Genomic DNA, 12,844 nt, shown 5'->3' with positions numbered 1-12,844 from the left:
CCACCCCACAGTCAATTCCACACCACCATTTCTACCATCACCACCACTGTCATCAATACCATTCTCACCACCTTCATAATCACCATCACAACATGGCTGTCACCACAACCACCATTCCTACCACCCTCCTGTCAGTATCACCACCACCATCTCCCTCATCAGTGCTGAACTCACTTTTACCACCACAGTTACCATCACCATTCTTACCATCATCATAAGTCGTCACCACCAACATTGTCACCACTACCACCACCATAACTGCCATCCTATTGTCAACACCAGCACCACCACCATCTCCATCATTGGCACAGCACTCACCATCAGAACCACTGTTAACCTGTTACCACCATTGTCCATACCCTCATCAATATCACACTGTCATGATCACACATTGCTATCATCATGACCATGCACTCATCACCACTACCATCATTTGGAGGGAAATAATGTGTTCCTTCATAAAATCAATCAAGCAATCAATTTCAAATTCTTCAAGAGAGGCCATAAAAGAACCTACATAGAGTGGAGCAGCTGGACCTCACAGCCCCCATTCTTGCTCCCTAGGATTCTGCATCCTTTGGATAATCTCACACTAATTGGCTATTGTTGCCACCAAACTGGCCCTAGGAGCTCTTTCTTTAACACCTCAAGACACAGCTGAGATAGGGATAGAGCATTCATAGTAAGTGGGACAATAATATTGAACAACAGATGAGAGTATAAACTGGCACGAACTTCCTGAAGAGTAGCTGGACAATACAAGAAAAATATTTGAAAAGTGCATTCTCGGACATCTTATGTCTAAGAAGTTATCATAAGGCAATAATTAGATAAATTTGCAAAGATGATGTGTGGATGTTATAATAGCAATCATTGGAAACAGCCTAAATGTATAGCAAAAAAAAAAAAGAGAGAGAGAGAGATTGTTTGAAGAAACTATATGGATTAATATGCAGCCATTAAAACAGGAAATATAGATTTACCTATTGACATAAAAATATGCTGACTCTATATTGTTAATGAGCAAAAGCAGGTTTCATATCAGCATTTATAAAATTATCCTCTAGTTCTAAAACTGTAAATGTCTTCATGAAACAAGGTGAAAATATTTTCACACCTGGCATCAAAATTCTTCTTAGATGGAAAACTGTCTTTGGGAAAAAAAAAAAAAAAACTTTGGTCATCTGGATATACGGTGATTGCAAACCACTAAGCATGAGACAAGGAGAGGAATTCCTTTTGCTCCTGAGGAAGATGGAAGAGAAAGGTGAGATGATCGGAGGAGAAGGGAAAGCCAAAGAAGTTAGCATAGAGGAGATGGGGCAGATGCCAAGAAAAATGCCTGTTGAGGCCGAGGAGGGAGGATTGCTTTAGACCAAGAGTTCGAGACCAGCCTGGGAAACATAATGAGACCCCCTACAAAAAATTATATTTCTACAAAAAATATAAATAAATAATTAAAGTTGTTCATGTCACTACAGTATGAACCATTTCTTCTTCTCCCCCACACCAAAATTTCCGTCCAGTCTACTGGATGCTCAGAGTTTCTGAATGAAGGATTTTTCTGTGAGAATTGGAAAAGGGGCCAAGTTTCAGGTCTGATCCACCCCAAAGTGGTTCTTTCTGGTGGAAAAAAAAAATTAGGGATGACTTATATATTTGTTAGTTTTCTTTGTATCTTCTAATTTTCTAAAAGAAACAGAAAATAAAAATAGTAAATATCAGGGACCACAAATGGGGAATACATCATCAAGTCAGAGGGAAGTGAAGAATTTGGGCTACAAAATGTGGCCTATGTCCTCTCCCACAGACCCCAGGCTGTTTGCACACTGTGGGCACTGTCTTGATACCCAGCACCCAGAAGCATCTATCTAGATGTCTCAGCACTCTGAAGCATGATCCCAAGAGAGGAAAGTTCTGGAGAGACCCAGGGAATCCCCGCTCCAATGCCTAAATGTAGCCCCACATTGTCACTCTGATGAGAAGTTCAGAGGACCCACATCTTCCTGCACGGTGAACGACAGGAGGTGATCCCCCTTTTCAGGGGTGTCCTGCCACTCACAGGGACTTAGGCATGTAAGCCTTCACAAGATAGTGTCTTAAGATGACACCACAGCAATCCTAATAATCATATAGGAGGCACACACATAATCGCAGTGTGGTCGTTGATTTTGGTACACCACCGCACCATCATCATCACCATCGCCACCATCGCCATCATAACTGTAAGTGACCTTTTCATTCAAGCAGTGTACATCTGTCCAGTTCTGCCCACCCTCTGGGTCAGCTTGAGGGGGCCTGAAAGGACAAAAAGGAGAGGCCAGTAGAGGGGGAGTGCTCTTTCGTTCCCATCTCCCAACATGTCCCTGATATGCACAAAACCCTGTGAAGTTCATTCACTTGGTATTCAATGGAATAATGTAACTGGTAATGAATTTGTTTTGCATTCAGTTGGATAACACTGTTAGTTATGAATTTATAATTTGCAGAGGGATAAGGCTTTTTTTCTTCAAGGCGTCAGAGAAGCTGTTGCTTACAAACTTGTAATTCGCCGCTGCAAATCCGTCTGTAAATGACACTATTGCAAGCTGAAAATCTCCCAGGCACAAGGAATACAGCCTCAGAATTAAATTGTGTGTTTGACAAGAACCTGCTGTTCTTGTCCAGCCCTGGCCCCCTTGTCCCGCCCTTCCTCCTGAGTTCAGTCTCAGTCTTGCCGGCTTCCTTCCCAGTCAGTTCAGCCACCACCACCCTCACTCCCCAGCAGTACGGCCTTGAGCCCTCTGCTCCTTTCCTTCCATATCCAGAGGGGTGTAAATAGCCCAGCCAAGGTCACATAGCTCTCTGGGGGAAAATGCAGACGGGCTCAGCCAGCACCAGCATAACCCATATCTGTGGGATAAACACAGAACTCCATTGTCCATTTCTAACTCTCACTGGGCCTTTGTTTCCCCATCATTGATGGGACCGTGCTATGGTTTACATGTGTCCCCTAGAAAGCATGTCTTGGAAATTTAGTCCCCAATGCAACAGGGTTGGGAAATGGGGCCTAAAGGGAGGTGTTTAGGTCATGAGGGCTCTGCCCGCATAAATGGATTCATGCTTATTATATAACGGCTTGAGGCTTCAAGTTCAATCTCTCTTGGCCTCTTTCAACCTCTTGCTTTCCACCATAGCATGATGCAGCAACAAGGCCTCAACAGATACTGGCACCTTGGTATTGGACTTCCCAGCCTCCAGAACTGTGAAAAATAAGTTTCTTTTTAAAATACATTATCTAGTCTGTGGTATTCTGTTATAGCAACACAAAACAGACTAAGACAGACCCCAAGCCTTTTAGAAGTATTTTCCCAGATTTGCCAACTAGGGCATGAATAGGAAGTGAGTTTGCCCAAGGAAGCCTTGCAAAGAGTGAGAAGTATCCCCTAACCAGGACTGAGCCCAGAGAATGGGGTAGGGAGCGTTGGGAGTCGGGGGAGGGAGATTGGTTCAAGAACCAAAAGGGCAGAATTGGGTGGGGGGGAGGGGGACAGTGACTTTTGGACAACTTGGCACAGATTCTTACTTGGCACAGATTCTTTTTTTTTTTTTTTTAGATGGAGTCTCGCTCTTGTCACCCAGGCGGGAGTGCGGTGGTGTGGTGCAATCTCGGCTCACTGCAACCTCCCGCTCCCAGGTTCAAGGGTTCTCCTGCCTCAGCCTCCTGAGTAGCTGGGATTACAGGGGCCCACCACCACATTTGGATAATTTTTGTATTTTTAGTAGAGATGAGTTTCACCATCTTGGCCAGGCTGGTCTTAAACTCCTGACCTCAGATGATCCATCCGCCTTGGCCTCCCAGAGTGCTGGGATTACAGGCATGAGCCACTGCACCCAGCCTTGGCACAGATTCTATATGGAGCTGAACTTCTGTGCCTCAATCTTTTCTAGCATCCTGTATTTTATGCTTTTTGTCTTATTTCCTGTGTGCTTCCCTCCATTATTCACTGATTTGTTCTTTTTTTTTTAGTAAAAGTTACTTCCAAAGAGTTAACTTTGAATGAAAATTCAAAGAAAACACAATCCATAGCTGGGCTAAGGAATAAGATTGGTGCTTGGTAGGAAGTCAGACCTGGAAACAAATCTTGGGGACTCATCACCAGAGAGTCCATCAACAAGCATTCATAGTTCTCCATCCCCAGCACACTCCAGATGCACAGCTAAAAGTGAGGGACACAAGAATAAACAAGACAGCATGGGCTCTGCTTTAGAAGCTTACGGCTTAGTGGGGAAGACGGGCCATTGAACACACAGCTACAATAAAGTGTGATTACTGTTTTGATAAGAAGAATCTGTGTGTGGTGGTGCCCCATGGCAGAGGCATGAAAACTAGTCTAAAAGGGTTTAAGATGAGACCTGCTGCTAATGAGCTGTGTGAGCTCAAGCAAATTAACTACCCTGAACTTCATCAGCTGTATTCATTGAGCAACTGTATTGTAGTCACTTCGTATTGGAGTCACTTCAAGGGATATACATTCTAGCAGGGAATGCAAGTGTTACGCCATGACAAATAATGGGTAGGAGGACATCTCCCTGGGGGATGGCTTTCTGGAGGCTTGAAATTTAAGTCAAGTCTTCGAGGGTGAGTGGAAGTTAGCTAGGTGAATAAGGAGCAAGAGTGCCCCAGGCAGAGGAAACAGCATGTGGAAAAAAAAAAAAAAGAGTCAAGAGGTAAAAAATGTGCACACCCAAGGCACTGAAGGCAGGCTGGAGTGACTGAAGGGCAGACAGCAATGAAAGTGAGGAGAGAGGGGCATAGGAGAGAGCCACAGGAGCCAGCCCTCAGGGCCTTGTGAACGTAGTGAGAACTTGGGGCTTGGAAGATGTGAAATCATGAGAGGTTTGGAGCAGGAGAATGGTATGTTAGACTGTCACACTCCTATGAGAAGAATATATGGAAGAGGACCGGAGAGCACATGGTGGGGGCTGGGGGTTTCATTGCCTGGTTGAGATGCAGGTGCCTCAGACAAAGGTGGTGGCAGCAGAGAATTGAGACAGGAGGGATCTTCTGGAGGAGAATTAGCAAATGGAAGTGGATTTGAGGCAGGAGAGAGGGGAGGAAGGTATAAAGGAAGACTCGCAGAGTTCTGGTAAGAGTGACTGAGGTAGGGAACATGGGAAAGAAGAGTGTCTTAGTCCATTTCTGTTGCTACAACAAAATACCTTAGCCTGGGTAATTTATAAACAAAAGAAATTAATTGCTCACAGTTCTGGAGCCTGGAAATTCAAGATCAAGATGCCAGCAGATTCAGTGTCTAGTGAGGGCCTGTTCCCCACAGATGGTACCTTCTGCATCCTCACGTGCTGAAAGGGGCAAGGCAGCTCCCAAGGGCACTAATCCCATTTGTGAGGGTGGAGCCCTCACGATTTAATCACTTCCCAAAGGCCCCATCTCTTAATACTATTACACTGGGGATTAGGTCCCAACACATGAATATTTGAGAGACACCACATTTAGACCATAGCAAAGAGTTTATCCTGAGGTCAGTTTTGAATCTGAGCTTCCCAGAAGACATGAAGACGGATCCATGAGTCTGGAATTGGAGAATCTGAGCTGGAGATGTGGATTTGGGATTCGTGGCCATATTGGTAGTAACTGCAATCAGCAGAGAAGGATATACAACTGAGGAGGCAGAGAGAGACATGAGAAAGCAAAGGACCCAGAACTGAGCCTTGAGCAACTCCAGCATCCAAAGTCGGGCAGTGTGGAAAGTGGGCAGAGGAAGCTGAGAGCCAGCCGTGAACATGCAGCCTGCAGAAATCCAGGACGGCTGGGCATCTCTGAGGCCGAGAGAGGACAGGCGGCTGACTGTCCAAATGCGGTGAGAAGACAAGTCAGATCAGGGCTCAAACGTGTCCTGTGGATTGAGCATCTTAGAGGTCACGGGTGTGTTTAGCATTTAAAGACTTTTCAGGGGAGTGGTGGAGGCGGATGCCAGATTGCAAGGAAGAGGGATGAGTGAGAGCCAGGGAAGGAGAGGCAGGGAATGGGGACAACTCTTGGCGTGAGTTTGGCTGTGGAAAGAGGAAAGACGAGACAGTACTTGGAGAGGGAAGTGGGATCCTACTTGTAAGACGAAAGAATTTAGAGAGCCAGTTTAAATGCTGATGGGAAGGAACCAGGAGAGACAGAGAGAGAGAGAGAGAGAGTAAGTGAGAGAGAGATATTTAAGGATAAGAGAATGGGGAGTAGGGTAATGGGCAGCCTAAATTCCCCAGAAGGCAGGCAGAAATGATAACAGCATATTTCTTCCATGCCGTGGCAGGCTAACTGAAGATTCTTTGGAAGTACTCTGCAGAATATTGTCTTCCCATAATGCCCCGACATCCCATTTTCAGAAGAAGAAGCCGAGGCACAGAGAGGGCATATGCTTGGTCTAAGTCACACAGCAGGGCTTTGCATACAGGTCTTCCCTGGAGAAAGTGATGTTGGAGTGTTAAAGGTCTGGGGAAGGCCATTAAGGTTCAGGGTACTTGTTGAGGGGACTTCTGAGCTATGTGCCATGCCCCTTCCTTCCAGTTTTTTCCATCTTAGGGTCATCTTTAAAATAGTGCGTTTAACAACGATGCAAAATAAATAATTATTTGAGAGAGTCATTCAACATTTACAAAACATACCTTGGGAACTGACTTTGACTGGCTCTACTGGATGTCAAGGGCATGGAGGTGCTCTCCAGCAGCATGTGATCTGTGGGAGACAGCTGGATTCACCATGGCAAGGAAGTGTGGCAAGCACTGTACTTGTGGTGGACGAGGGCTCTGGGGTGGTACAGAGGAGGGATCTCACACACTGGAAGAATATTTCAGGAGGGTCTAGGAGTTGGTCTCAAGAAGAGAGAGGAGAGAAGCATTCCAGGCAAAGAGGAGAGCAGGTTAAGGCGGTAGCGAGGAAAAAGCTGAAAGCAGCTCAGCATGGCAGAGGCACAGAGAGCGAGAGGCAATAAAAAGAGATGAGGTTGGAAAGCTAGACAAGGGCAGGTTCCTGGAAAGATGTGGACTCCAAACTAGGGAGACTGGACTTCCTCATAGAGACAGAGAGCTGTGGATGATCCTAAGTGGGTAGATCAGAAGGCTGGTACCAGCAACAGCAACAGCAGACTTTATAGAGTAAGTGTGAATGTTAGCAGATCCATCAGGAGGCTGCTGGCTAATACAGGGGCTCATGGGTGCAATCAAGAGCCTGGCTATCAACAGGGAGACAAAGTGGGTGGAAGCAACAGGACTTAGTAACTGAAGAAATGTGGAAGAGCTCTGGCTCTAGGGTGGCTCTAACTCTGGCTCTGGCTCTAGTGCTATCACAAGTTTGTGGCGTGCATGGAGGGGTGGAGAGCATTGACATTCTCTGAAATTAGGTAGACAAAAGGGGATACAGTTGGAGGAAAGGTAATGGGTTCCAACTTGGTCATGCTGAGTTTGAGGTGCCTGCAAGACAACCTCATGGAAATGTCCAGTAGGCAAGTGGCAATATGATCTGAAGCTTTGGAAAGGTCTCCTCTGGAGACAGTGAATTGGAAGTCAAAAAATTTTGGGAGGTGTGGAAGAGCTCCCTTAGGGAAGGTGTATAGAGTGAGAAGAGAGTCTAGACGAGAATCCTGAGGACTCAGCATTTTTTTGTTTTTTTTAAGACGGAGTCTCACTCTGTTGCCAGGCTGGAGTTCAGTGGTGCAATCTCGGCTCACTGCAACCTTCACCTCCCAGGTTCAAGTGATTCTCCTGCCTCAGTCTCCTGAGTAGCTGGGACTACAGGCATGCACCACCACACCCAGCTAATTTTTTGTATTTTTAGTAGAGACGGGGTTTCACCACGTTGGCCAGGCTGGTCTCGATCTCTTGACCTCATGATCCACCCCGCTCAGCCTCCCAAAGTGCTGGGATTAAAGCCATGAGCCACCATGCCCAGCCCTGAGGACTCAACTTTTAAGGGGCCAGAGAAAGAAGATAAACGCTTGAAGCCAACTGAGAAGCAGCAGCCAGAGAGGCAGTAAGGCAATCAGGAGAGAAAGGAGACATGAGGCCACACAGGAGAGGGGACCCGGAAGTAAGACAAGCTCAGCAGGGTCAGGTCCCACAAGGTCACTGCCTTGGATGAGGGAAGAAAAGTGTCTGCTTGTCTTAGCAAGGATAATGTCCTGCACAGTGAGGGTTATTCCAGCAATGCAGTGACAGCAGGCACGGGTTACAAGGTTTGAAGAGTGAGTGGGAAGTGAGGAAGTGGAAGGAGTCAGTGTAGAAAACTCTTGAGAAACTTGACTCAGCTAGGGAGATTATTGTGGGCAGCAAGATGACAGAAATGTCCTCAGACATGGCTTTCCCAGTGTGAACCCGACCACTGTCCAGCCACAGAAGGAGATACGTCAGTCACCGTGTCATTCTGAAATGGCCTTTCCTTGGCGATTCAGATATGATTCTGTATAACTCCTTTATTTGGGGACTTTCTCATGAAAAGTTTGCCTCTGATGCTATCCACTTATCCCAACCTTTGTGTTTAGAAAATTTCCCTAAGCCCCCAATAGTAATAATAATAGGTAATATTTATCAAACGCCTACTAAGCTCTGTGCTGAACATGATACATGGACTGTTTTATTTAGTCCTCAAGACAGCTACCAGGAAGGTATTTACAGAAGGGGAAACAGGTTTGGGAAGATTAAATGAGTCACATGGTTAATGGAAAAGCTGGCATTGAAGCCCTATCATTCCAACTCTACTGCCTACTCTTAGCCTCTCTACTGTCTCTATTATCTGTTTGAAGCCCAAACATGCCCACTGTCACCCTGGCACTGCTTCTCTGGTGCCAGGATCCATTGCTTCTGAGAATCCAGCTTGCAGATTGAATCCTCCCTCTCTCCTGAGCTGCATGCCAATCTCAGTCCTGCGCTATTAGAGAGAGTAGATTGCAGACTAAATAAAAACAGTTACCATTTCTTACCATTCTTCCAACTCCTGCTCCCTCACCCCCACACCCCAGGCACTGGGCTTGGTGCTTTTTGCTCCTTATCTCATTCCATCCTCAAAGCAACCCTAGGCAGTCACTATTTCTTTGCCTATTTTATAGACAAAGGATCTCAAGTTCAGAGAGGGCAAGTAACTTGCCTGAGATCACACAGCTAGCAAATGGCAAAGCTGGGGCCCAAATCCAAGTTAGCCTGATGCAATAATCTCCCAAATGCCCCCACTTCCCCTCCATGGCCACAGGGCAGCAGGTCCCAACCCTTTGGCTTCAGGATGTGGAGACATCTAATCCCATCTGGGAACCCAATTACTCAGTCAATCATTTAGTCAGCTCATTTAGTATTTCCTGAGTGCATCTGTCAGGCTCCGATTGGTTACACAAGACAGAGACCCCACCAAACGAGCTGGAGCAATATGAGGAATTGATTGGCTCTGATAGATGGGTAGGATGTTGTTGCAGCTCACAGGACTGAAAGAACTGCAGGGGTGAAGGCCATGAGAACCAAAATTGGGACTCAGTGCAGCTAGCATGCTCTCTAAATTCCTCTCCTCTCTGCTGCCTTGCTCAGCTTTCTAGATTGAGTGGGAAAGATGGCTTGTCAGCAGGTTTGGGCCAAAGCATACAGTTTTGCACCCCACTAGGAAGAGGGGTTCTTCCTCCCAGCATCCACATATCAATGCCAGGGAGAGAATCTGATTGGTCCTGCTTAGGTTATGTGCCCACCCCTTGGACCAATCACTGTTGCTGGAGGATGGGGTTCCATGGTTGGAACTGGGTCACATGCCTACTTAGTGGCAGAGGGATAGGGATGGGTGGGAGTAGTGGGCACTTTAACTGACAACCCACTAGGATTATGTGATGACAGCAGGGGGTTTCCCCAAGAAAAGGAATGCTAGAACTGGATGGTGGAAAACAGGCAGAGAGGCAAAAATCACTGTCTACTGTCTACTTCAGTGGTCCATGTGAGAGATGGGCAGACACACACAGACGCATCATGAGGAGTTCACAGACTCACAAGGAAATAAGGCTTACAGACATGAAGCCATGAATAAGAGCTGATAGCAGCAGTTACCATTTATGGAGCACCTACCAGGTGCCAGGCACTGGGCCAAGTACTTCCACATGCATTATTTTATTCCATGCCCACAATGACCCTGGAAAATAGATACTATTATTGTCCTGATTTTTCTGAATCAGAGAGACAGTGAAATACATCCCCCCGACTCTTTTTTTGACAAGAGACCCAATTCAAGAAAAAATTAAAATGTTTATGGGCTCCCATCCTTGCTCAGAGATGTTAAGTGACTTGCTCAAGGTCACACAGCTAGCACAGTAAATGAATGCCCTGGGAAGCATTTGGTTAAGGGCAAAAAAAAAGTGCTTCCATTTCTTTCTGTAGACTAAAGCACTAGAGAAGGCTGCCTAGAGGGTGGGGGTTGGGGGTGAATAAGCAGAGATCTAAAGGATGGGACATCTAGGCAGGTGGCCAGGGAGGTTGGGTGGAAGAAAGGATGAATCAATCCCCAAACACTAAGGAAGGCAGGACTGAGCACCACCCAGATACTGTCTATTCCCTCTCGCCTGCAGCAGCTCTTTGGAGATTTACAATCAGAGACCCCTTCTCCTGAGTCTCCTCTTCTCTAACCTGCCCTGACCAGCCCTACCATCCTTCATAGAATATATACACCAGTCGCCTCCCCTTTTCTACCTGGCTGTCCTCCTATGGACACAGCCAATGAATTGAGGTGCTAGGCATGGTTTGATCCACACAAATGACAGAAGAAATGTTACCTCCCTTTTTCAAAACACCGCGCTTCTATTAATGAGACCCAAGATCAATTATGTATTAAGCAGTCACAGTCCACCCTCTCCAGTCAAGCTCACTGTCTCCTAACCTTGCCAGTTCAAACACGACTGCCTCATCCCAAATGAGGGCAGATGATTCCCTGGACCTAAGACTAGAAACATTTTTTTCAGGCTCAGCCCATTTTTGGTCTCAGCTGTTCCTTAGCATCACTACTTCCACAAAAGTGATTGGTGAGCCTGTGTGATTCCACTTATATGAGGCACCTAGAGTAGTCAGAATCACAGAGACAGAAGGTAGAATGGTGGTTGCCAGGGACTGATGGGGGGAGGGGTGATGGAGAGTCACTGTGAGATGGAATAAGATAATGCATGTGGAAGTACTTGGCCCAGTGCCTGGTGCCTGGTAGGTGCTCCATAGAGAGTGGCTGCTATCAGCTCTTAATCACAGAGTTTCAGTTTGGCATGATCAAAAGGTTCTGGAGATGGGTGGTGGTGATGGTTGCACAACAAGGTGAATGTACTTAGTGCCACTGAATTATGTACTTACGAATGGTTAAGATGGTAGATTTTATGTTACGTGTATTTTGCTACAATTTTTTTTTAAGTGATTGGTGGGCCCTCTGGATCCACCCCCTCAGGAGAACCTCTCCCCAACCCAGGGCAGCCGGATTCCCACCCTCACAGCTTCTGGTTCTCCAAAGGCAACCCCTGGGCTGAATCTCAAGGAAGTAGGAGTCAGTTTCTCCAGCAGCCCCCTGTGAATACACCTCTGAGATAACTCAGAGACCAAGGAACATCATTAGCACCCACAATACCATCACTGTCTGGAATTCAAGCCCCCCACGGGCCAGCCTCAAACCACCATCTAGCCCCAGCTTCCTTGACCCCTCCTCTGCCTCTAGTTCAAGATCTCTACTTCCCTGTCACTTGAATTTTTGAAAATGTCATCTGTACTCACTCCTGTTCCTTACTGTTGGGCACATAGTCCTCGATGCCCAACAGTTTGGTTCCTGTCACCTTCTACCCGCCAAAACCAATTGCCTCTGCCATGTCACCAGTGGTCTCCTGAGTACCAAGACAAATAGACACTTTCTGTTCCTTCTCTCACAGCCACTCCCTGCTGCCTTCGACACTGATGAGTACTTGCTTCTCCCAAACTCCTCCTACTGGAGCTACATAGCTCTCCACTTTCTGGTCCTTCTCCTATCTTCCTAACCACTCCTTCTCCCTCTCACTCATGGGCTCTTTTCCGAGGTTCCAGCCAGGAACCACTGCTTTTGTTGCTTCTACACAGTGTCCCTGTTCATCTCACCCCCTCTAATGATGGTTCAAAAAAACAAACACAAAGTTACTCTCAAGCCCCAGCCTCTCTCATGAACATAGATTCATAGACTCCACTGTCTTCTGGCCAGCCTTGTAACAGCCTCCTAACTGCTCTGTCTCGGTGGCACCTCCTCAAACCCACCCACAATGCCCCAGAGGGATTTCCTGAGAAGGCAGGCAGGCCCAGGTTCCTCCCCATATCATAGCTCCCTCTGCCCCTGGATAAAATCTAAGCTCCTAACCATGGTCCCTGAGTCTCTCTGTGGTCTGCAGTCAAAATGGTATCTAAACGGCCACAGTTGACTTAAACTCCCCTCCTCCCATTTCTGCTCCTGAGCCTGTGCTCCCACCCTCCTCCTTGCCTGGAATGCTGATCCTCACCCCCCCACACTGACAGTCACTCCTACTCCTCCTTTGAGATTCAGCTCGGGGGTTGCCTACCTGGCAGAATCTGCCAGGCCCTGGCCTGAACTGCACCCCCCTACCCACGTTTCCCTACCCCCCCCCCGTTAACATTGCTTCCAGAATTTGCCTCTGTTGTGACTCAGGAGTGCCCCCGAGCCAGTGAACTTCCTGAAATGCCCCGGTGGCCCCGGAGCCTAGCATCGAACCTGATGCACAGAAGGTCTCTAATACATGAGTCAATGGCTGAATAGCTGAAGGAAACGATGGGTGTCCAAGACAGCCTCCAACCCCCAGCCCTGCCGACCCAGAGCTTGGCACAG

The sequence above is a fragment of the Theropithecus gelada genome, chromosome 7a, assembly GCF_003255815.1.
Source record: "Theropithecus gelada isolate Dixy chromosome 7a, Tgel_1.0, whole genome shotgun sequence".
Classification (NCBI taxonomy): Eukaryota; Metazoa; Chordata; class Mammalia; order Primates; family Cercopithecidae; genus Theropithecus; species Theropithecus gelada.
The sequence above is the reverse complement of the archived record's forward strand: the minus strand, read 5'-3'. Positions refer to the sequence as shown.